The 24710-nt window shown below is 45.4% G+C and overlaps 1 protein-coding gene and 2 long non-coding RNA genes across 27 annotated transcripts in view; 1 reads left to right on the top strand and 2 right to left on the bottom strand.

The window, feature by feature from the left end:
- Positions 1-24710, top strand: part of LOC102166094 (uncharacterized) — a 154249-nt gene that overhangs the window by 29635 nt on the left and 99904 nt on the right.
- Positions 1-24710, bottom strand: part of CARMIL1 (capping protein regulator and myosin 1 linker 1) — a 317278-nt gene that overhangs the window by 231915 nt on the left and 60653 nt on the right. The window lies entirely within an intron of this gene.
- On the bottom strand, positions 7751-12736 carry LOC146401235 (uncharacterized). Its single transcript, XR_014809763.1, has 2 exons — positions 8737-12736; positions 7751-8439 (listed from the first exon to the last, which is right to left on the bottom strand). It is a non-coding gene; the product is annotated as an uncharacterized LOC146401235 (long non-coding RNA).

Here is a 24710-nt window from a genome sequence, read left to right as displayed (position 1 = left end):
AGAATGTGTGTTCCAATCACATAAGGGTTTTTAAAATTCAGCCAAAATAACTGGCTAATAGGATCATTTGAAATTTTCCTTGCTAAAATGGCAAAAAAAAAAAAAAAAAAAAAAAAACACAAAACCCTCCTCAAAGAACGCTTCATTACAATTCCTTACTGTAGACCAATAACTGTAACCATTCTGTATGACATACTGGCCTATACAACATATTTTGACCAATTCAAGATCTGGATCAAGAAACCTAAGTTTCTTGATGTACACCTGTGAAGTAAGTTTTCAGACACGTGGAAGTCTCATTAATTCCACATCTAGATGTCTCGACCATTTCTGAAGGGTAGGGGCCAGGGACTTACGGGTAAAGATTGCAGAATTTAAATATTTCACTAGGAAGACTCGAGGATGATCAGACAGTTCTTGTGCTCTTGGTTTTTGCACCTGGCGTTCTGTGAGATTCTCAACTCATGTCTGTTTCACCTCCTCAAACTGCCCACCTTTGGTTTCATTTCAAAGCACTGATCTGTATGCAGCTGGTGCCTATTAGGGGATGTTAGCTGTCTACTCAATGTGCTCGAAGAGTGATGTACGGGAGCTCATTTAACACGAATGGCTTGATGATTCTGTCTCAAGATTCCCTCTGCAGCCGCCTACTTTTTCTAGGGCGGGGGAATGGAAATTATTTCAAGAAGTGGAAAAAGTGTGATTTTAAGTAACTCAGCTGAGCTTATTTCCCTTGGGGAAAGGATGGCCAGCTGACTGGGCTCAGGAATTAATTAAGCACTGTCTGACCTCGATGAGTTACTTAAATTTAGCAATAACTTTACTGACAAAGAGAAGGTGTCTGGTCAGCTTGAATGCGCATCAGGGTTGTCTGCTTTCCGCATCCTGAATGACTGAACTCCCCAAACTGCCCTTACAGCTGTACTCTGAATTTTCTTTAATGTTCGGCTGGCATTAAAAAGTCTGAATCCAGGACGTGCAAGGTGGTTTGGGGGTGTCTGTGGACAAGGAAGCCAAGTGTGAGTTGTTTAGAGCCAAGTGTTCACACGTGGGGGCCTGTCTCCAAAAATGAAATACTTTCTTGCTGGCTTAACTCTTGCCTGCCCAAGCTCTCTCCTGCTGGCATTTTTTTTTTTTTTTAATTGAAATGTAGTTGACTGGAGTTCCCGTCGTGGCGCAGTGGTTAACGAATCCGACTAGGAACCATGAGGTTGGGGGTTCGGTCCCTGCCCTTGCTCAGTGGGTTAACGATCCGGCATTGCCATGAGCTGTGGTGTAGGTTGCAGATGCGGCTCGGATCCTGCGTTGCTGTGGCTCTGGCGTAGGCCGGTGGCTACAGCTCCCATTCGACCCCTAGCCTGGGAACCTCCATATGCCGAGGGAGCGGCCCAAGAAATAGCAACAACAACAACAAAAAAAGACAAAAAAAAAAAAAAAAAAAAAAAAGAAATGTAGTTGACTTACAATATTACATTACTTTCAGGTGCACCACACAGCAATTCAATATTTCATAGATCATACTCCATACAGGATACTGACTATATTTCCTGTGTTGTACATTTCATCCTTCTAACTTACTTGTTTTATACCTAGCAGTTGGTACCTTTTAATATCCTTCCCCTTCTCTGGCCCCTGCCCCCTGCCCCCACCCTCTCCCCTCTGGTAACCATTAGTTTATAGCTGAGTCTATTTCTGTTTTGTTATAATTATTTTGCTTAGTCGTCACATGTAAGTAAAAACACATGGTATTTGTCTGTCTTTATCTGATTTATTTCACTAAGCATTAGACCCTCCAGGTCCAACCATGCTGTAACAAATGGCAAAATTTTCAGTGCTTTTATGACTGATATTCCATTGTGTGTATATACCATTTATCCATTCATCTGTTGATGGACACTTGGGTTGCTTCCATACTTTGGCAACTGTAAACAATGCTGCTATGAACACTGGGTTACATACATCTTTTTGAATTAGTGCTTCTGTTTTCTCTCGGCAATCTTAGATAGGACCAAGTAGCAGGAAGCAGCCACAGCCATACCACGAAGAGCTGTCAATCCTACAGGCACTGGTGGGAGAGGGAGTGCTAGCCACCACCCCCGCCCCAAGGCCTTTTCCAACCACAGCACAGCCCCTTCCTGCTCCTCGGCCACTGCCACCCTCCAAACCACTGCAGCAGTCCCAGGGAGACCAGCCCTTCATCTGACACAGAAGCCTCAATCTCATCCTGCTCTTCTATGTTGCTGTACAGACAACACTGTCTTTTTTCAAGCAGAGCATACATTACCTAGAGTATCCCCAGAGCAACGTTTCTTTCTTCTCCCATTCCTACCACTAACAAAACAGCCCCCCAAAGAAAAACTCAGCCAAAAGCTTATTTCCACCATAGATTCTCTTTCCACCCAGAAGGCACGTGCTCTGGGGCACCAGACCACCGCACCCCCCTCAATGAAAACAGGGGCACAAAAAAGCGTCCAGCGCTACGAGGGGAAACCAATTTGCACAGTAGCAGCCAACATGTGAAAATACTTTCATTGCAAAATTGAAGAGTGTAGCTCACCAAATACATGCTGGAATGCTAATGTGAGGAATTACACAGGTGGTTATGCAAACAGTGAACTCATGCTTCAATTTGGCAGAAGGATAAACACTTCTAGGATCGTTTACAAGGTTCAATTACCTAGATCTGCCGGTTAATTTCCTTTACATCTGCGAGAGCTCCCCCAAAGTCGATCATTTTCATACAGCAAAGTCACTGCTTGACACATGGTCTACGTAGGCAAGAAAAGTATATACTCTACTAAATTGACTCAACATTCTTAAATGAGCCTCTTACCGGAAGCTGACCTGGGCAGACAATGATTATTCTACTGTATCCTGCAACTTAATTCAAACACAGTTATTTATGTGAATAATATCTCTTATCTAATATGTGCCAGGCACTATTCTAAGATGCTGGGGATACAACAACGAATGAAATAGGCAAAAATGCCTGCCTTCAAGAGGCTCACGTTCCACCGGAAGGAAAACAATACAGTGACATAAATAAGGCATAAGGCATGTCAGATGTGATGCAGAAAAATAAAGCAAGGATGGAGAGCAGGGTGGAGGCGGCATGTTATAATTTTTTAACTACCAAGGAAGACTATGGGGGTGGGGGAAGGTAACATCATTCAGAGATCTGAAGGTTGAGGGAAGGGGCCAAGCCAGGTGGAATCTTGGGAAAGAGCTTTCTAGGCAGAGGGAACCAGCTAGTTCAATGACTCTGAAAGAGGAGCCTATCTGATGGGCTCGGGGCTCAACAAAAATCTGCATGTGGCTGTTGCATAATCTTGTTAAAAGTGGCATCCCACGTGGAGATTTCAAAAGGCCTCATTGCTTCCAGTTTGGGAGTTTTCTCTTAAATATAGAGCATCTGCCATGCCTGTGATTCATAGAAACGTATGTGTTGTGCTTTCCCACCATCCTGACGTGCTCTGACAACTTCTTGTTTGCAGTGAGCTGAGTCCCAAGGGCTCTGGGAGTAAGTTTAGCACCAGAGCAACCAAAGCCAACAAGCCAAGAACTGCAGGCAGATAGGCTCAAGGTCAAAGATGCCTATATATGGATTCAAGGAATGGCACACACGAACCCCTACCTTCACCCCCAACACCACAGCCATCCCCGTCATTTGTGCTTGGGTGTCAAGGTGGTGAGAGGTCAGCAAGAAATCTCCAAAACTGGTAATACAGCTCAAAAGAGAGCTGAAAGGAAAGAAAATACCCATCTCTGCACTTGCAAAATAATAATGCGATCAAATCTTCTTTCTTTAGGGATATAATTGAAAAAACAAAACAAAACCAAAAAAGAAGCATAAGAACACTAATTCTGAATACAGGGGAGGAGAACTGTATCTGTGAAGAACAGACTATGAGTCCCCAGTGCCCCGAGGAAGGTCAAGGCCAGAGTGAGAGGGGCCAGGACTTCGAGTCAGTCACACCTGGGCCCCCTCGTGGTCCACTCACCCTGTGGCCTTGGCTGTGCCACTTTGCCTTTCTGAGGCTTCACTTCCTCATCTATGGAAGAGGATTCATAATCCCTCCAGGGCTAGATCATTGCAAAGATGAGAAACAGTGGATTAAATGGGGGCCAGTATGCAAAAAAGGCCAACCTCCAAATGTTCCTAGTGTGTGATTCCATTTATAGAGCAGGCTTGAAAGGACGAAATTATAGAGAACAGCTGAGTGGTTGGCAGGGGTTGAGGCAGGGGACAGAGAGAGTTGGCTAGGATTGGAAAAGCGTACCACGAGGGATCCTTATAAAGGAGCTGTCTGCTCTCCTGACTGTGGTGGTCACGTGAATTGTCACATGTGACAGAACTGCCGAGAACGAAACACACACACAAATGAACGCACACAAAACTTATGAAGTCTAAATAAGGTTGGTAATTTATCAATGTTCATGGCTTCATGGTGAACCTGTAACATTGTTTTGCAACATGTTATCAGTGGAGGAAATGGAGGAAAGGTATTCAAGTTCTCTTTTCTTTCTTACAACTACATATGAATCCATAATTATCTCAAATAAGTGTTTTTTGTTTTTTAAAACTCATCACCTTAAAAAAGAAGGCTAGTTGGCCAGTGGGAGTTTCCATTGTGGCTCAGCAGAAATGAATCTGCCTAGTATCCATGAGGACGCAGGTTCAATTCCTGGCCTCACTCAGTGGGTTAAGGATCCGGCATTGCCCTGAGCTGTGGTGTGGGTCACAGACATGGCTCAGATGGGGCATTGCTGTGGCTGTGGTGTAGGCCAGCAGCTACAGCTCCAATTCAAACCCTAGCTGGGAATCTCCAGAGACTGCAGGCACGGCCCTAAAAAGACAAAAAAAAAAGAAGTGGCTAGCAGGTTATGAGCACTCCCTAAGTGGTATATTGGGCAAGTTATCTGTCACCTATAAACCAGAACAGCAAATGCCTACCTCTTGCTTTGCATTCTAGAAGGAACACTGAGCACCGTCTTTAAGTGAGCACACTGTGGGAGGGGTCATACCAGGGAGGTCACTGCCACCATCATCTTTGGACACCCCACCCTCCAACACCCCACTAATACCCAGGTAAAATTCATATGCTCTTTATATAACCAATGGAGAAACTGGGACAGGAATCCATTATCACACTATTTAAAGAATATATATTCTGTCTCTGAATAATAAAAACATACACACTAATGTAAAAGAGCTCTTAAAAAAGAGAGAGAGAGAATATTTTCATGGTCTAGAGCAGCATTTTCCAAACTGTTCTCCAAAGAACACCAGTCCCCCCGAAGTAATAATAAGGCTGTAATAATAACAATAACAATAATAATAACACGAAATTTAAATCCTTGGTCCAGTAAATTTGGGAAATACTTCATACACTGTCCCCTTCTAGTAGCTCCAGTGGGGTGACAAAGTCCCTACCCAACTTCATTTAACCCCTATTTCTCAAATTGACTTGTTCACAAAATCATTCTATTATACTTTCTGCCATCCTGAGGAATATTCCCAAGGTCTAGAATTTTAAAAGTTTTTCTGCATCGACCCAATTTCTTCCCCCATCATGTACTTTAGAAGAGAAATGGGAGTTCCCATCGTGGCGCAGCAGAAACGAATCCGAGTATCCATGAGGATGTGGGTTCCATCCCTGGCCTCGTTCAGTGGGTTAAAGATCCAACAGTGCCCTGAGCTGTGGTGTAGGTTGCAGACGCTGCTCGGATCCTACATTGCTGTGGCTGTGGGGTAGGCGGGCAGCTATAGCTCTGATTCCACCCCTAGCCTGGGAACTTCCATATGTTGCAGGAGTAGCCCTAAAAGCAAAAAATAAAAAAGAAGAGAAGTGGATGTTTTTCTATAGCTAGTGGAGTAGTTTTAACTGCATGCAACTGGCCGTCAATTACTGTTTGCTGAATTATATTCGGTGCAGTTATAATTTCTAGGATGACAACTCTGGGCATAGGAGAAGTAGCATTTCCTGTTGTGGTTTTTTGGTTGGTTTTCAGTTTTGTTTTGTCTTGTTTTTTATGGCTGCACCCACAGCATATGCATGTTCCCAGGCTAGGGGTCAAATTGGAACTGCAGCTGCCAGCCTACACCACAGCCACAGCAACTCGGGATCCAAGCCTCATCTGCAACCTACACCACAGCTCACGGCAACACTGGATCCTTAACCCACTGAGTGAGGCCACGGATTGAACCGGCGTCCTCATGGATACTAGTCGGGTTCACTACCACGCAGCTATGGGAACTCCCAGCATTTCCTGTTTTTTAAACTCGCTCACTTAGCTGAGAAAACAAAAGTGCTACTTTCTGAAAGTTCCTCAGAAACGTGTCTCCTGCGTGGCAGCCACCCACAACTAAAACAGACATTTACTAGAGTTCCCATTGTGGTGCAGCAGAAACGAATCCAACTAGTAACCCTGAGGTTGCAGGTTCGATCCCTGGCCTCACTCAGTGGGTTTAGGATCCGGCGTTGCTGTGAGCTATGGTATAGGTTGCAGACATAGCTCGTGTCCTGCGTTGCTATGGCTGTGGTGTAGGCCAGCAGCTACAGTTCTGATTAGACCCCTAGCCTGGGAACCCCCATGTGCCTCAGATGCGGCCCTAAAAGGCAAATAAATAAATAAGCAATTTACAATGTGGTATGATTATAAGGAATAAGGTCACAACTAAAAAAATCCGGACTCAAAACTATAGGTCCTGAAATTTCATCAGGAGGATATAGGGCCTTTCACACCTAAAATAAGGAAAAAATGTTAACTGCAGTTATTCCTGGGAGAGGGAACAAGTTAAATTTGTCACTTCATGAAGGCGACTTCAGCTTCAATGTATTTCAAATGTCAGAGTTTGCTGAGGTCAGGCTTGGATGAGGGCAGGAGAAAGGTAAAGACCTTGAATCCTAGGGAGGGGCAAAGAGAAAATGAAAAAGGGGGGGGGGGGGTCAAAGGTATCAAAACTGAGCTTCACTTAATTCATGGGTCCCTCAAGGCCCAAGACACTGCCTTACAACTACACATTACCATTTCTAGAAATAAGCCATACTCAACTGGAAGAACCATAAACCAATTGGAAAGTTAAAAGGAATTAATCAGAATCATTTCAAATGGATGAAATTCATCAGAATCATGCATAAGAAATATGAGGGCTTTTTTAAAAAATACACCAAGCACTTGAGGAACACACACTTCAAAATTAGCTCAATTACACACATCTTCTGCCTAAAGATGGGAACTGACAGGTGTCAATCTGGCCTCCACTCTGCCTTCTCAGCGGTCCCCCTGCAGCATCACAGGACACACCTCCCCTTGTGACTACAGCTTTTGCCTCAGCTGTCTCAGCCTTCTCTTCTTGTTGGCCCAGAAAATATAATGGCAAAAAAATAAAAAAATAAAAATAAGTATTTTGTTGAAAAAATATTTTCCAATCGATAAGCTGAAATTGACAAAACAATTTTTAAAAGTACCTCTGGTTTAGCAGAGACCCCAGTGTGCATCCAGAACTCAGGACCCCCACCCCCAGACTAAATGAATGGGCGATAAAATAGTCAACAGAAAATGTCTAAGTCTGCCTGCTGAATAATTGAAGCCCCCTAATGGTCAATGGAAATATTCTTACAAGGAGCTTAGGTATCTTGTGTTTTTTAATTTTATTGAAGTATAGCCTATTTATACTGTTCTATTAATTTCTGCTGTACAGCAAAGCAACTCAGTTATACATATACATACATATTCTTTTTCATACTTTTTCATTATGGTTTACCACAGGATACTGAATACAGTGCCCTGTGCTATATATAGTAGGACCTTGCTTTTTATCCATCCTACACTAATAATTTGCCTCTGCTAATCCCAGGCATCATTTATATTCTCACCCCTCACTGTAAGATGTTCTTTTCCCAGTTTCAACGGGAAAAAGGTTGTCTCTTTCCATCCCCCATTCATGAATGCAGGGAGGAGTGAATTGCCTAAACTCCTTTTAGCACTGATGGAAAGAGGGAAAGCCGAGGCCCTCTGTCCCTAATCCAATGTCCTGTTAATACAAGTTTAAATGCCGCACAGTTTTTAAAATCACCTAAGTGGGAGGACAATGAACAGTGACTGCTCTGTGGCACCCTGCTCCCCCTGCCCCTCGAGCGGCCCGTCATCTAATCTGGAGGTCCCCATTTGGACACTGATGCACCTGCACAGTGACAGCCCTGACTGCAGCCCAAGTGCTCCCTTTCACCCTTAACCTGCCTAAGTTCATCAGGGTTAATAAAGCCAGGTTCGGGGAGTTCTCTGATGGTCTAGCGGGTTAAGGCCCCTGTGTCTTCACCATTGTGGCTCTGGTCACTATTGTGGGGCAGGTTCAATCCCTGGCCTGGGAACTCCACAGGCTTGTGGGTGCAGCAAAAAAGCAAAAAGAGAGAGAGAGAGAAAATGAAATAAACACTGCAACTCTCATTTTTTTTTTTTTTTTTTTTTTTTTTTTTTTTTTTTTTGTCTTTTTAGCTATTTCTTGGGCCGCTTCCGCGGCATATGGAGGTTCCCAGGCTAGGGGTCCAATCGGAGCTGTAGCCATTGGCCTACGCCAGAGCCACAGCAACGCGGGATCCGAGCCGCATCTGCAACCTACACCACAGCTCACGGCAACGCCGGATCCTTAACCCACTGAGCAAGGGCAGGGATCGAACCCGCAACCTCATGGTTCCTAGTCGGATTCGTTAACCACTGCGCCACGACGGGAACTCCTGCAACTCTCATTTAAAAAAATAAACTAGGAGTTCCTGTTGTGGCTCAGTGGGTTAAAGACCCAACAAGTATCCATGAGGACGCGGGTTCAATCCCTGGCCTTGCTCAGTGGGTTAGGGATCCGATGTTGCTGTGAGCTGTGGAGTTGCTGTGGCTGTGGCATAGGCCAGCATCTGTAGCTCCAATTCAAGCCCTAGCCTGGGAACTTCCATATGCTGCAGGTATAGGTACAGCCCTTTAAGAAAAAAAAAAAAAAAACACCAAAATAAAATAAAGCCAGGTTCAAAAGCAAGGTAAACTTTTTTCATTTAAAAAAGAAGTGCTTTTGCTCTTAAAAAAAAAAAAAAAGAAAGAAAGAAAGAAAGAGAGAAAGAAGTGTTTTTGTTTTTGTAAAAGAGTAAGACATTCAGCCAGACTTGGCCAAAGATGCCATTTACAGAGTGGGAGACAAGTGGCCCAAATACCCCTAAGGGAAGGGCCAGACTCAGGGCTTTCAGAAATGAGCAAAAGCTCCAGGTGGGCTTCCTGGTCCCCCCACTGGGCACATCAGGACCCACCCAGGAGATGCTTCCTACTGGGGTTGCTCTGCTGCAGTAGTCTAGAGAAAGCAAACCCAGCGTCAGGAAAAGGAAAAATCAGCATGCCAGCGGAGCACAGGGCCTGCTGGGTCAGAGCGCCTCCTCTATTCCAAACGCAAACCCACACAACCCACACGCCCAGAGGCTGAGGGCCTGCCTCCAGTCTCCAGTCTCGCTCTGCTGAGCATTATCATGTTTATCTCTGAGCGCCTGGCCAGCCTAATGGCTGATGCTTCTGCCTTCCTGAGTCCAGCGGCAAATCTGCCAGGAGGGCCTCCTGGCCAGGCAGAAAAGGCCTCAGCGAGCCCGGGGAAAGCCAGCAACCAGAGAAGCGTGTGTCTGAGAAAGCAGCCTGCCCTGCCATGGGGTGTGAAACACGAGCTCACTGGTGAGCCCACGAGAGCCTTCCAGCAGCAGAACTGAACGGCACAAATCAGCAGGTCCAAGTCCTTCCAGCTTCCTGTTCTGGCCAGTCTGGGAGCATCTTAGCCCCCAGCAGCATTTGCAGATTTCTGCCCAGGAGGAGGGAGCCTTCTCTTTATGGTACCCAAGAAGCCTGCGACCATGACACCCACAGCCCACGCTGGCAGCAAAGGACAAACCCCGATCCCATCAATAAATGCACACCCAGCACAGAACAAATCAAACCTGGCATGATTATACATCCACAGTTGGCTTCCCCAACTGGGTGAAACAATCAGTATTCTTGGCCACCATGACCATACAATACATACATACGAAGAGTTTTCTCAGCACAAAGCCAGTATTCACAAAATGCACATGACTAACACATGATGGCTCTTCAGATCTTTGGCCCCTCCTTGAGTCATATTTCTTAAATTGCTTATCCACGAAGTTCCGTTGTTTTGCAGTGCATTTCCTGGCATTCTTTCTCAGAAATGCAAGGTACACACGGCCACTGTTTGCTAGAGGACTGGCCTTGGACATTTATAGTCTCATGTAAGCAGCTAGAGATTACTCATACTGACTTTCCTTATGATGCGGACTCAGTATGACCCAACCATCACTGGGGTGTACAGACTGGCTCTGTATGTCCCAACTTTATACCTTTGATGTGCTTTACACAGGGTGTAATGTTTAATAGGTAATGAGTTATATGATTAATTTTCTAGCTTGTACTTCTTATTTCTAGCATATGCATAACCCTCGGAAAATAGAAAATCCTATCTTTTTACCTATCACTGTAAAATAATACCTCTCCTACCTTCATACCCCCTCTTTGTTTCCGCTGTCTAATTTAACCAGAAATAAAAGTATAAGAAAATAACAACGCTTCACCCCAAAATGAAATCTGTCTTTTATGTCATGGAAGGAAAGTCAGAACCAAGACGACATTACTGATTTTTTTAGCCAACAGCCAAGACGCACCCTAAATTGGGTTCATAATTTAGTTCAGAAATCGCTGTCCTATGCACTGATGTGGTTAAATTTTATTCTAAACCAATGTTATTTTATTACCAAAAAGCTCTTTTGTAAGTGCCTATAAGGTACTGTTGATACTCCTTATATGGACAAAACCGTGAACAAGACAAAGTGGTTCAAGTTTGAGGGTTAAAAGCTTACAACCAGCTCAATTTAACAAAGAAGATTCATCCCGCCCTAGCATAAGTCATGAAGTGTGTGATTTCAAGCTCTGAAATGATCACACCTAGAAATCTGAAGCATCCATAACATTCCACCAAAAACAATGTGCCCACCATAACACACAACAGGCCGTCCCTAGGGAATAAACTTGAACTTCGTGGGCCTTCATTTCATGTACCACCCACTTGTTAGAAAGGCACGTCAACTTAAAGTAGTTGGAGCTTCTTATTTCATTAACCACCTAATTACAGGTTGTTTACTCTGAGCTGGGAAACTTACCCCCACCTAGGACAGACAGTAAGTGACAGCTTCGCACACCTTATTAAGCATTAAATAATTAGAATAATAAACCACGAATACCTATGTGCTTTCAGACTGTTGTGAGTTTTTTGACACATATCTGTGACCCTGAAATTTCAAGTGCTTTCTCAATTGTACAAAAAGGAAACAGAACCTGACAACAATTGCCCCAAGCAAGAAATACCAATTATCCAATTTAATTTGGTTTCTTCTAGAGGTGAGTCCTGCTGGGGAAAATTTATCTACTAACCAACTTTGCTCAACGCTGGCAGGTGGCTACAAAAATAATATAAGAGCTTCTGTTATATCTCAGAACACAGCTTCCGGCCTACTCTGACAGATAATCCCACCAAAATGGCCATTCTAAAGTAAGGCACTAACACACCTGCAAAGAGCTAGAAGAAAAGGCTGCAGTTAAAGGAAGCCCAAAGAGGATTCCATTTTTCCCACCATCACTTATGAAAGCCTGCACAAACAGCATCCTTCTAAAAAAGAAAAAAAAAAAAAAAAAAGGTCAGCTGGACAGACCACAGATTGCCAGGATGCCTGCCTGGTAAACACACCTTAATGACTCATTCACGAATGCAAGAAACCACACAAGAGTCTGGCAGCAATAAGGCCAATTAACTCAAAATTAAACAGCACCCAACACCTGTGATTCAGGCCCAGCAAGACAAGGGCATGGCTGCCAGGGGGCGTTCAGAACTAGGGCAGCTACCATATGGGATACAGAAGGGGGCAAAGTGCCGGGAAGAACCACCCAATGCATCTTTCCATGCTGGGGCCTTGAGCTCAACCCAGAGTATTTTCAGCTGAGTTATCTGGTGTGGTTTATAGCCTAGCAACTGAGAATACTTGCTGCCTTGAAACTTTCCTTCTCTTTAAAACAAGTCTCTGATTTTTTTAAACCCCATCTCTGCTTTCCAGCGAGGGAGTCTGTCAAGCCTGTAGGACAACTTGGGCAAATTCACTGACTCTCTGGCCCGGCGGTCCTACAGGGAGGGCAAGTCCAGCCAGAGGAGCCTCTTTCCTGTATTATATTAGCCTCAGTAGGAGCATTTTTTGTAGCAGAGGGACAAGCAGCCAGGCAAACGGTAGATGAAAAAAATACACAGTAAAGACATGTCTCACCCTACGTCACCATGAAATTCAACAGACAAGGTGAGAAAGTTCTGGAGATCTGTTGCACAATGGTGTGAATATACTTAACACCAGTGAATCATATACACATCTCAAAAGAGGATGATAAATTTTACATGTTCTTTACCATAATTTTTTTAATTAAAAAAAAAAGATAGTGAGGGAGCTCCCACAGCAGCTCAGCAGTAACGAACAAAACTGGGATCCATGAGGACACAGGTCCTGTGTCCTCATGGCCTCACTCAGTGGGTTAAGGATCCAACAGCTCCAATAATTCGACCTTTAGCCTGGGAACTTCCATATGCTGTGGGTGTGGCCCTTAAAAAAAAAAAAAGGGAGTTCCTGTCGTGGCTCAGTGGTTAACGAATCCGACCAGGAACCATGAGGTTGTGGGTTCGATCCCTGGCCTCACTCAGTGGGTTAAGGATCCGGCGTTGCCGTGACCTGTGCTGTAGGTTGCAGACATGGCTCAGATCCTGCATTGCTGTGGCTCTGGCGTAGGCCAGTGGCTACAGCTCCAATTAGACCCCTAGCCTGGGAACCTCCATGTGCTGAGGGAGCAGCCCAAGAAATGGCAAAAAGACAAAAAAAAAAAAAAAAAAAAAGATTTTGCCACACTTACTTATGTATGCAGACTGGACAGAAGACAAAGGAAATGGCGAGAGTGGCAGATGCCTGGCATCTTGTCCAAGCAGACCACAAGGGGCTCCTCAAGCCCCCGAGAGTTCCTTCCTGGGCTCATTCAAGGAGTCATGACATCGAAAGCATGCAGGACATCTGCACTGATTCTCAAGGTCGATGTAGAAAACCAAATGGCTTAGGGGCCCCAAAGGCGACATCCTCTTACCAACAGCCCTGCCTTCGGATTCCAGCCCTGAAGACTGGTCCCAGGAAGAGGGTCTCATGCTTAGATCTACAGGCCTCCAGAATATCTGGAAGAGAGTGTCTGTCAGTGGACCTGCTACATTACTCAGGATGACTTTCCTTGGACATCTATGAAAGCAGCGGGGAGACTCTTATTCCGAGCATAAAATTAGGGCCCTGGTAGAAGTTTCGGGAGTCAGATTTCAAAGTGAGAGGGAACTCCGGGATGATGAACAATCACCAACGATATATGACTTTCTCAAGCAGCGAATGCTGTCACTGGCAGTGCTGGAGTAGAAGTTCTCAATTCTGTGAGATGCTGGATTTAGGCCCTTCCCAACTCAAGTTTCTGTGATAAAATAGTGACAAATGTATTTGACTGCGAATAAGAGAAAACCCAAACATTCTATCTTTTCACCCCACCGTCCTCAGTGGGTTGACTTTTATCCTCATGTTGTTACCTCTTTGGCACAAGAAGGACACCCTACCCCTCGGCTCAAACCTGTGCTGATGGCAGAAGGTGCTAAAAACAGCAAGGGACAGCTCCTGTCTCAGAAGAACACAACTTTCACAGAAAGCCCTTGTGGATTCTGCTTGTATTTAGTTGGCCAGATTTATTACATGGCTATCTCTTAACCAGGGTTTTTCAGCCTCAGTCCTAAGGACACTGGGAGCCAGATAACTCTGTCACCGAGGACCAGCCTGTGTCTTACAGGACATTTACCAGCAGCCCTGACCTCTACCCATACATGCCCCTAGCACCCCAACCCCAGCTATGATAATCAAAAAAGTCTCCAAAGGAGTCTCCACTGTGGCACAGTGGTGATGAACCTGACTAGTATCCATCAGGATGTGGGTTCAATCCCTGGCTCTGCTCAGTGGGTTGGGGATCTGGCAGCATTACTGGGAGCTATGGTGTAGGTCACAGACAGCTTGGATTGTGTTGCTGTGGCTATGGCATAGGCTGCCAGCTATAGCTCTGATTGACCCCTAGCCTGGGAACTTCCATATGCTGCAGGTGCAGCCCTAAAAAAGAAAAAAAAAAAAAAAAAAAAAAAAGAGTCTCCAGACACTGCCACATGTCCTCTGGAGGGCAGAATCACCCCTGGATGAGAACCACTCTTAGGCTCATCGCCTCTCCATAGGCTAAGATGAACAGGTAGTCAAATCAACCAGCAGTCTGCCCCAAAGGCTCTAAACCCATTTCTTAAAGGTTTTTGAATGAGTCCACTCACATGGTGCTAAGCTCCTTGGAAAATTTAAGAGAAACTTATGAAGTGCCCCTACCTTGGAAGTACTGACAATAAAATTCGCCAAATCAAGATAAATGCCCAAGAAACAATCAGAAGGGGGAAAAAAAAGATACATTATAAATAAAAGGCTTAAACCAGTTCCCGTCATGGCTCAGTGGTTAACGAATACGACTAGGAACCGTGAGGATGCGGGTTCAATCCCTGGCCTCTCTCAGTGGGTTAAGGATCTGGCGTTGCCATGAGCCGTGGTGTAGGTTTCGGACGCATCTCGGATCTCGTGTTGCTGTGACTGTGGTGTAGCCCGGCAGCTACAGCTCTGATTAGACCCCTAGCCTGGGAACCTCCATATGCCACAGGCGCAGCCCTGGAAAGACAATTTAAAAAAAAAAAAAAAAAAAAAAGAAGGAAAGAAAGAAAGAAACAGATATAAAAGGCATGGAGACAAGTAAGACATCTCTCAGTTGGTCCAGATCAGGAGGGATGAAAACACAGAAGAGTGTAGCCTGGAGTCCTTACTGAAAATGTCACTTCAGAGTAGAACTTGCATTTGAAGACTTGAAATACTTAGACAAGTGGCTGGAAAGAAGGAAAACAACCTAAGCAGAAATTGTAGAGTGAGCATAGCCTGTAGGCTACTCTTCTACAGGCCTGGGTTCTGATGCCGTCAAGTCTGTGAATGGATTAAGTCATCCACCTCTCTGCACCTCAGTTTCACCATCTGCATAATGGGGATAAAAAGCAACATCTCTCTCCTAAGGTTGTTGAGAGGATCAAATGAAAGCAAATCAATTACAAGAGGATTTGGTACACAGTAAACAATCAGTTGCTAGTTTCTCTTGTACTTGTTAGTATATAGCTATGATATGATACACTAATTCGTATAATAAGATTTCAGAGAGAAGGACCATCTATCAGGAGTCAGAGGATCCCTGCTGGAGAGTGGCTGTGATATTCTGAGCAGGACAACCAGAGCCCAGAGTTGGCGGGGAAAGTCAGGTTCTTGATGGCCATGAGTTACTGGCTGGGATCCAAGCGGGATGGCGGGAGGACCACCATGAAAGCACCATCCATAAATACCAAGAGGTGGTGGCAGGAGGGTTGGCTGCAATCTGTGGATGATTTTTTCCTGGCCAGTGGCCATGGTCAAGTTAACAGGAGGGCTTATATAGGATACAGGAGTTGTAACTTGCAAAGCATTTCTCCATGTACCAGCTAAGTAATTTATTTACATGTAACAAGCCTGTCCACAGCTAATGGAGAGCCATGCAGGAGGAGCTTATTTATCCTTGGAAAAGTTACTGCCAAGCAAAGCCAATCTGTGGAAAAAAGCGAGAGATGCAAGACTTGCCTTTGTAGCACAAGAGACATGGATTTGAGCCAGAGAATGACTGATTAATGTGGGTATCTTTCATTGATTTCAGGGAAAATCGATGAGCTTTTAACAATTTTTCCAATCTAGGCATTTTTATCTACAAGCAGGCCACCAATGGGCCTTCTACATTGCAAATGCCTGGATTCTGGGTCCCAGTTCTTTTATGATCAAAGGATAAGGGATAAAGCACACACAGAACTACCAATTCTTCCTAGTACCCTGCTTCCCATTCACGGTTTCTCTAGCAGTTAACGCCTACAGATGCTCCCCAGGGTTATACACCTTAATCTTCCATTAAGTTTAATAAGTTCCATAAGGCACAGTTTGAAGATGTGGAAAACTTAGCCTTACATTAAAAAAAAAAAAACAAAAACCAGAAAACCACAAAGTACCCCTGTGTGCACTGGACAACCAACAAAGGGAGAGACCAGGTCCCCAGGGCATGGTTTTGGTCACTCCACCCATCCTCACTGGTCCAGTCCCCTGGGAACTCTTAGGAAATGATGTGAAGATGACTTTCTATTCTACCCACGACATATGCGGCCAGCTTCAGTAAAAATGCAAGGTGTCCAATACTTTCTAAAACAGAGGACCTGGGAGTTCCTGGCTAGCAGAAACCAACCTGACTAGCATCCATGAGGACACAGGTTTGATCCCTGGCTTCGATCAGTGGGTTGAGGATCCGGTGTCATGGTGAGCTGTGGTATAGGTCACAGATGCGGCTCAGATCCTGCGTTGCTGTGGCTGTGGTATAGGCCACCAAATCTGCGGTGCAGCTCTGATTCGATCCCTAGCCTGGGAACCTCCATATGCCAAGGATGCGGCCCTAAAAAGACAAAAACAAACAAACAAAAACAGAGTACCTGTCCGTGAGTGCACTGCTGAGCTTCAATAAATACTGAGCCTCGACAAAAAATACTGATCCACTTACGATTTTTAAAAATAAACAATGTTGCCATGAAAGGAACAAACAAAAAATCCATTTAGAAATGTTTTCTTGCAGATCCACCATCATATCACGTAAGCAAAAGGGTGCTGTCTTTCTGATTTGTGGGGCAGCCCTACGCCTAGCACACAAAAGTGATAAAACTAGGGTTTTTTTTTTTTTTCATACTACCAGGGGTAATTAAAACAAGAATAAATATCATGTATTGTACTAACAATACTTCCTCAATATTACACTGGGCATTTCACACGTGTCATTTTTCCTTAATTTTCACAAAATAGGTTGGGTCACCATTGTCCCTTTTTACAGGGTAGGGCTCTGCAGCTCAGGAGGTTAAATAATTGATCCAAGGGGCAGAGTAGAAAAGCTTCAATTCCAACTAGTACCTGTCCAACTTCCAAGTCCTGTGCTCTTAACCACTGTGCTACAGGATCACACACAGGTGCAACTAAACAAGCAAGAATGCAACGTAATATCCAACTAAATGCACCAAATACACTGCAGTGAGCAGCAAAGTACACCTTTAATTAATGCCAAAAGTTATGAAAACAATTTGCCATCCCAGTCTGTCCACATTTGTTCTCTGAACTTGACTTTACCAAGGCCTGGAAAATATGCTGCTCAAGGCCTGGAAAATATGCTGCTCACCTCTTTTTTTTTTTTTTTTTTTGGTCTTTTTGTCTTTTCTAGGGCTGCACCTGCGGCATATGGAAGTTCCCAGGCTGGGGTCCAATCATAACTGTAGCCACCGGCCACAGCCACAGCAACTCCGGATCCGAGCCAAGTCTGAGACCTACACCACAGCTCACAGCAACACTGGATCCTTAACCCACTGAGCAAGGGCAGGGATCGAACCCACAACCTCATGGTTCCTAGTCAGGTTCGTTAACCACTAAGCCATGATGGGAACGCCTGCTCACCCTTTTTTGCCGTCAAATACAGCAGAATCTAGAGCTGCTCCATCGAACAGAAACAGGAGTTGTGGCTGCAGGGGGTTTTTTTTTTGGGGGGGGGGGTCGTTTTAAGTCCACACCCAGAGCATCAATTCCCAGCCAGGGATTAAACCCCTGCCCTAGCTGCAGCAACACCAGATCCCTTAACCCACTGCGCCAGACGGGGTGGAACCCTCACCTCCACAGTGACCTGAGCCACTGCAGTCAGGTTCTTAACCCTCTTTGCCACAGCGGGAACTCCTGCAAGTTGACCGTTTCTTGCAGCCACATTTTTCAAAGTAAAAACAAAGAGGGAGGAAATTAACTATTTAACCAAACAATCCAAAATAGTTATCCCTCAAACATGTAATCCATAGAAAAATCATTACCGAGACATTTCACCTTCTTTCTTTCATAGTCTGAAATCCAGTATGTATTTTACATTCACAGAACAACTCAGTTCAAACTGTCACATGCCAAGGGCTTGGCAGCTCCATATCAACTCACAGCCACAGAGCTGGGCCACACAGACACACACCCTGAGAGTGACACATACGTGCAAAACCCCTTCACCCATTAGCCTCATGTTTCTCTGATGACCGGAAGAGAGAACTCTCTCTTGCATCTGTATGTATACGTGCCTGGGATGAGGTTACAGGGACCCCACCCAGACACTGCCTGAAATTCCACCACTGCCGCTTCCACTCCGGTCTTTAAACGCTGTGCTTCAAGCTGTTCTAACAAAAATACTCCTGAGCAGAACTCTGTGCTGATAGCATCAGCAAACCTTAGGTCACCCAAAGGGAAGGAACTGACAGTGTGTCCAGGAGGAGGGGACAGAAGACAAAATGAGATAAGCAACTTTCAGCATGCCTAAGCTCTGATACCACCACAAAGTCCCTCTCCCAAATTCCCTTTGTCCTCAGCAACTTGGAGGGGTTACTGAAATAACTCCTGGTCAAGAATAACTTACGTCAAGAAACACGGAAAGAAAACTGCTTACTAGAGGCGTTTCCGTTGAGGCCCAGCAGTCATGAACTCGACTAGTATCCGTAAGGATTCAAGTTCGATCCCTGGCCTCGCTCACTGGGTTAAGGATCTGGCGTTGCCGTGAGCTGTGGTGTAGGTCACAGGCACAAGCTCAGATCTGGTGTTGCTGCGGCTGTTGCGGAGGCTGGCAGCTAAAGCTCTAATTCAACCCCTAGCCTGGGAACTTGGTGCGATCCTAAAAAGAAAATAGATAAAATTTTTAAGGAAAACTACTAGAGCGTCCCCAGTTTCCAACCTAAGGCCAACACTGCCCACAGGGTCCCACAAATGGAATGCAGGGACCAGCTGAGCCCATTCTCGGCTGAGGGGAACCCTAGATTCCAGGAGACCACGGTGGGAGGGGTGGGGGTGGGCAGCATTGCCTAGTCACCTGACCTCTCAGGAGAAGTCACAAAGTTGGATTTTCATGTTTATCACCTGAGTTTTCCCTCATAGCAACTCCTACAATATTTCAGATAAGCATGTACGGCTAAACAGAAAGTGGCTGCCAACCAGATTTTGAGGGAGGTGGGCAGTGCCCGTTTGCACACTCAGGTATTTTCAGACACAAGTGAAGATGCACATAGGCGCACTCAGCATTTATGCTGCACCACATTTCTGCCACCATCTTTGCTCCCTCCAGAGGTGCCAAAACCATACGCTTCAAGCTCTAAGGCCAAGAGCAGCATGGAAAGCAAGAAAGGACAGGCAAAGTGCAACACTCGTCTCCTGGGGCACCTTCACCTATAGCATGATGGGCTGGTTTAGTCCAGTGCAGTGTCAGGAGGGGCAAGATCTGAAATCAACTGGAATCCACTTGCTCATAAAGAAGGGATGGCCACCTCTCAGGGCCACACAATTGTCCCAGTCAGTGAACAGACCCAGGGCAGCAGGAGCTACCAGTTTCTTAAAAAGACACCAAAACTACAGATTTTTCTGGAAGACCTCCTAATCATTAAATGTTGGCAACTAATTCAAATCACATTCCAACATCGCATGAGCCAAATTCAGCTCAAAGGAACACTCTGAGTTCCCCTATGGTGCCACAGATTAAGGATCTGGTGTTGTCACTGCAGTGGCTCGGGTTGCTGCTCTGGCTCAAGTTCAGTTGCTGGCCTGGGAACTTCCACATACCTCGGGCACAGACCAAAAAGAAAAAAAAAAAAAAAAAATCACAGGACCAGCCCTCATCACCCCCAAATCAGGACATCTCCCAAGAGCCACCCAGCCCCTTAAACCTCTAATTCTCACAGCGCCCCTACAGCATTAACTTGACCTACTTCCTGTACCCTGGGCTGGATCCTGGAATTAAAGGACATTAGTAGAAAAACTGATAAAAATCTAATTGAAGTCAGTAGTTAAGATAACAGTATTGCACCAATGTTAATTTCTTGGCTTTGATAAATTTACTACCTTTAAGTTGTAAAGTTAGAGAAAGCTGCGGAAAGGTACGTGGGAACTCTGAACTACTTTGGTTACTCTTCCGTAAGTCTAAAACAACTTTCAAATAAAATGTTCTTAAAAAAAAAAAAAAAAAAACTCGCAGTTCCCATTGTGGCTCAGTGGTTGGGAAACCATCTAGTATCTATGAGGAAGCGGGTTCGATCCCTGGCCTCACTCAGTGGGTGGGGGATCCAGCATTGCCATGAGCTGTGGTGTAGGTCGAAGATGCGGCTCAGATTCCTCGTTGCTGTGGCCGTGGTATAGGCCGGCAGCTGTAATTCCGATTCAACTCCTGGGAACTTCCATATGCTGCAGAGGTGGCCCCAAAAAGCAAAACACCAAAAAAACCCACAAAACTCATAGAACTGTACGCTACTCAAAATGTTAATTTCATAGCAGGTTAATTTCTAAAATGTAATGTTTTAGAAAACTTGCTCGTAAACAAAAACACAAATTGCCTTGAATCTTCACTCTGTGATAGACTGGGCGAACCCAGAATGTACCAGAACAGGTCCTGTCCTTTGCTTTATAATGTATATATATGCAATAACCAGTGAGGCACGGGATCAATGAACTTTTACTAAGACAGCAAATGGCTGCATTTCGGTAGCTATGATTAATTGGACTTGAACTGAGAAAGGTGCCAAGTACTCAAGAGCTTTTTGGTCTTAGAATACAAATTAACTTATAACCGGAGGACTGGAGACATTCTTATCCAAACAAGAGAGGCAGAACTGAAGTAATAAATGCAAAAGCTTTGGCATGGAATAATGCAAACTGCACAAGAAAAGGCACCGATCAGTGCCTCTTGCAAATGAGATTACTAACCTACATAACGTACAGTCTATTCAAATCGGCCAGCGTTTGAAACAGCGTGTTAGGTTACAACACCCTTACATCATCACATTTCCAACCACCCCCTTTCCATCTTTTTTGTTTTTGCAAGAAGGCGGGATACACACATAAATAAGCCAGTGTATTTCCAAATGTATAGAGAGAGCTGAACCATGAATGCGACTCACTGGAATGATCCTGTATAAAAAGCTGGAGGAACTCTTCTCATTTGCATTCTGTCTGCCTTTCCTATTATTATGGTCTTAAATCAACGTGACATATATAGTAAATATACTTAATAGAAAACATGAAATAAAATAATTAGTTTTATGAGTGCTTTGTGGCAAACAGATTTATAGTAACTTGAAGCCACAAGAATGCCCAGAGCAAGAAATAGTCATTCTTGTTTAACAAATATTTATGAGGCTCTATCATAAAGCAACCTATGCGTTTCAGCCTTGAGGGGTTAAAAAAAAAAAAAAAAAAAAAAGGAATAAAGACCTCTGGTTCTGTGGAACTTCTATTCTAGCAGGAGGGAGGAGACAAGGAGTGAATCAGTAAATAAAATACAGCCTGTTTGATTACGCTAAATGTTAAGGAATAATAAAGTAGAGGAAGGGGACAGAAAGGAGCAGAGGGGTGTTGAAAGTTAAGAAGGGTGCTCAGGAAAGCCCTCACTGGACAAGTGCCACTTGAGGAAAAACGTGAGGTAGCCGTGGCCGCATGGAAATAAAAGGGGGTTCTCGCAAACGCAAAAGCTCTGAGGTGGAAGCAGGTGTTTCAAGGAGGAAAAGGATGAAGGGGAGAAAGTCATGGGGGAAAGTGAGCAGTGGAGTCAGAGTGACAGGCGCCTAGATTGCGAGTAGCTTTCAGGTCACAGGAATGACTTTGGTTTTCCTCTGAGAGAGATGGCAAGAGGAGGGGACACGATCTGAGCATATCTAATAACCAACTAAAGGGGATCAGGCTGGAAGCAGAGAGGCCGGTGAGAAGGACACCCCATTAATCCCAGTGAAAAATTACGGTGGTCTGCTCCAGGGTGATAGCAGTCAGGTGATAAGAAACGGATTCTGAAAATATTATGAAGGCAGAGCCTATTGGATTTGCTGATGGGATGTGAGAGGAAAGATAATTCAAGAGTGACTCCCAATGTTTTGACCTAAGTTCACTGAGATGGAAAGACGGGCCGAGCAGGGTGGGGGTGGGGAGCAGACTGGAGATATGGGGAGACGTAGGATTTCCTTTTTGGACAATTATGTTGTTTTTGTTGTTGCTGTCATTTTAAATTCAAGCGGTAGATTTTTATTCCAGTATTCTGGAATCTACAATCCAAGAACAAACTGACAGGATATAGCCTCAAAATCCACTTAGCAAAGGCATTATCAGCAATAGGTTTTGTTGCCAATTTAACTTTTCCAAAGCCCATTCCCATATCCTACAACGCCCCTGCAAAAAAACATGAATGCTTAATAATACTAACTCTCACAAAATCCAAGCGACTATCAAGGCAATTTCGTCCCCAAGCTGCCTTTTTCCATTTGCCTCTTTTTGTTCACACGTTCTTGTGCGATTCCCTAGAATCAATGTCCCAGAAGGAATCCCCTAGAAATGATCACTCAGTGAAACAGCCAGCAGGACCCTTGAGGAGGTCCAAGGACATGTTATGTTGGAAAGGCCTATCAAAGTCGCATCCAACTATCAATGACCAGCAGGCAGTCAGAAAAAGGGGTCTGGGGAGTTCCCGTCGTGGCGCAGTGGTTAACGAATCCGACTAGGAACCATGAGGTTGCGGGTTCGGTCCCTGCCCTTGCTCAGGGGGTTAAGGATCTGGTGTTGCCGTGAGCTGTGGTGTAGGTTGCAGACGCAGCTCGGATTCCGAGTTGCTGTGGTTCTGGTGTAGGCCGGCGGCTACAGCTCTGATTCGACCCCTAGCCTGGGAACCTCCATATGCCACGGGAGCGGCCCAAAGAAATAGCAAAAAGACAGAAAAAAAAAAAGAAAAAGAAAAAGGGGTCTGAGGTCCCTGAGAGATCCAGGCTACAGATAAAAATGTGGAAATCTTCATCTTAGATGGTTTTTAAGGTATGAGCGGAAATAGAGACGAGATACAAGTGCCCTGAAACACTCCACTTAGAGTTTGGGGAGATGAGCAATCAGCAAAGGAGACCAAGACTAAGAAAGACCAGCTGGAGAGAACAAAGGAAAACCAGGCGTGGGTCCAGGCAGTCCCTTGGACCATGTCAAATGCTGCTGCAGGCGAAATAGGAGGTGGCTGGGACCCCACGGTGGGCGTGGGCAAGGAAATGTCGCAGATGACCTGATAAGAGCAGAGCCAGTGGCATCAGAGTGAGGGGTAAAAACCCTGCTGAAACAGGTTCAGGACAGAATGGGAGGGGTGGTGACTCATTCCACATGTTCTGAGAGAAGAAACTGGCCAGTAGCTGCAGGGGAAATCAGAGTCAAGACAGGATGTTCTTATTTAATGGGGAAAATAATAATAAGTTACACGCCAGTAGGAATTCAGGAGAGAGCAGAAAACTGATACAGGAAGGAGAGGGGAAATTTTATGGAGCAATGTCCTTGAGAAGGTATCAGGAGATGGGAGTTGGATGCTGTGCCCAAGGATCCGGGGCTCAGGAGCAGATGGTAGGTGAGGGGGGTGGGCATGGGGAAGTTCTCTTCGGACCATTTCTAGTTTTTTTAGTAGAAAAGGCAGTGGCTAAGAGTAAGGAGACAATGGCTATTTAAAGAGCAAGTATAAAGTATGTGATAGTTGTCTAAGGGGGGAGGGAACAAACAGACAGGGGGAAACATGACTTGACTGTCAGGCAATGTCAAGGGCCCACTGGGCATTTGTGACCATCAACTTAGAGACGATCCATACGGCGGTGGGGTTTTGTCCTGGGACACCGGGCTGCACAGGTCCAAGTACAGAGTTGGAGCAGAGCAAGAGATGGATGTAAATGGAGCTGTGGCTTAGTCAAGCAAGAATGATCCATTGTGAGAGGGGTGAGGGCGATGAGGATAGATGGCAGCAGTGACAGTGGCTGAAGTGGGGTTCAAGCTGGGTAAGGAGAGAAGGAAGCACTTGGGGTGAGAGTGGAACCATGAAGAGGTGGTGGAGCCAATGCACCTAAGGACCTGGAGGTCCAAGGACTGTCGAGGCTGGAGGTACCACCCAGGGCAGCCGGGAGGAGAGGAGTGGGAGTCAGACAGGGATGGCCAGAGGGAGCTATGGAGGCAACTGAGGCGATGTCAGGGTCAAGGGCATGACCTCGGAGTGGCGCTACTGAGGAAGGCGGGGGAGACACTCACAGGGGATGAGGCTGGGAAACCGAGGGCCGAAGGTTGGGAAGATGACCGGCGTGAATGCTGAGATTTGGGAGAACCAGCAAGAGCAGTGTTGGAGAGAGGGGCAGCGAACAAGAAACAGGCATCTTCAGAGAAGGTGTTGGGGGCGGGGGTGACTGGGTGGCAGAGCAGGTAACCTCCGAGAGGGACAGCGGGCCAGAGACAGCCCGAGACACAGAGTGGGAGGCCTTCTGGAGGAGGGGATACTGCACAGCAACTGCACAGAGGATGCTAGCCCACCCCTCAATGCGGTTCAAGGGTAAGAGTAAAAAAACTGCAGGTGGCTGCAGGAGAAGCAGTATCATCGGGGAGACCCATTTCCAG

Source organism: Sus scrofa, chromosome 7, assembly GCF_054392235.1.
Source record: "Sus scrofa isolate SSC_HxYL_T2T_F1_AM1 chromosome 7, Sscrofa_HxYL_maternal_Yorkshire_Landrace_v2.0, whole genome shotgun sequence".
Lineage (NCBI taxonomy): Eukaryota > Metazoa > Chordata > Mammalia > Artiodactyla > Suidae > Sus > Sus scrofa.
Note: the sequence above shows the minus strand (reverse complement) of the source record. Positions and strands in the feature narration are given on the sequence as shown.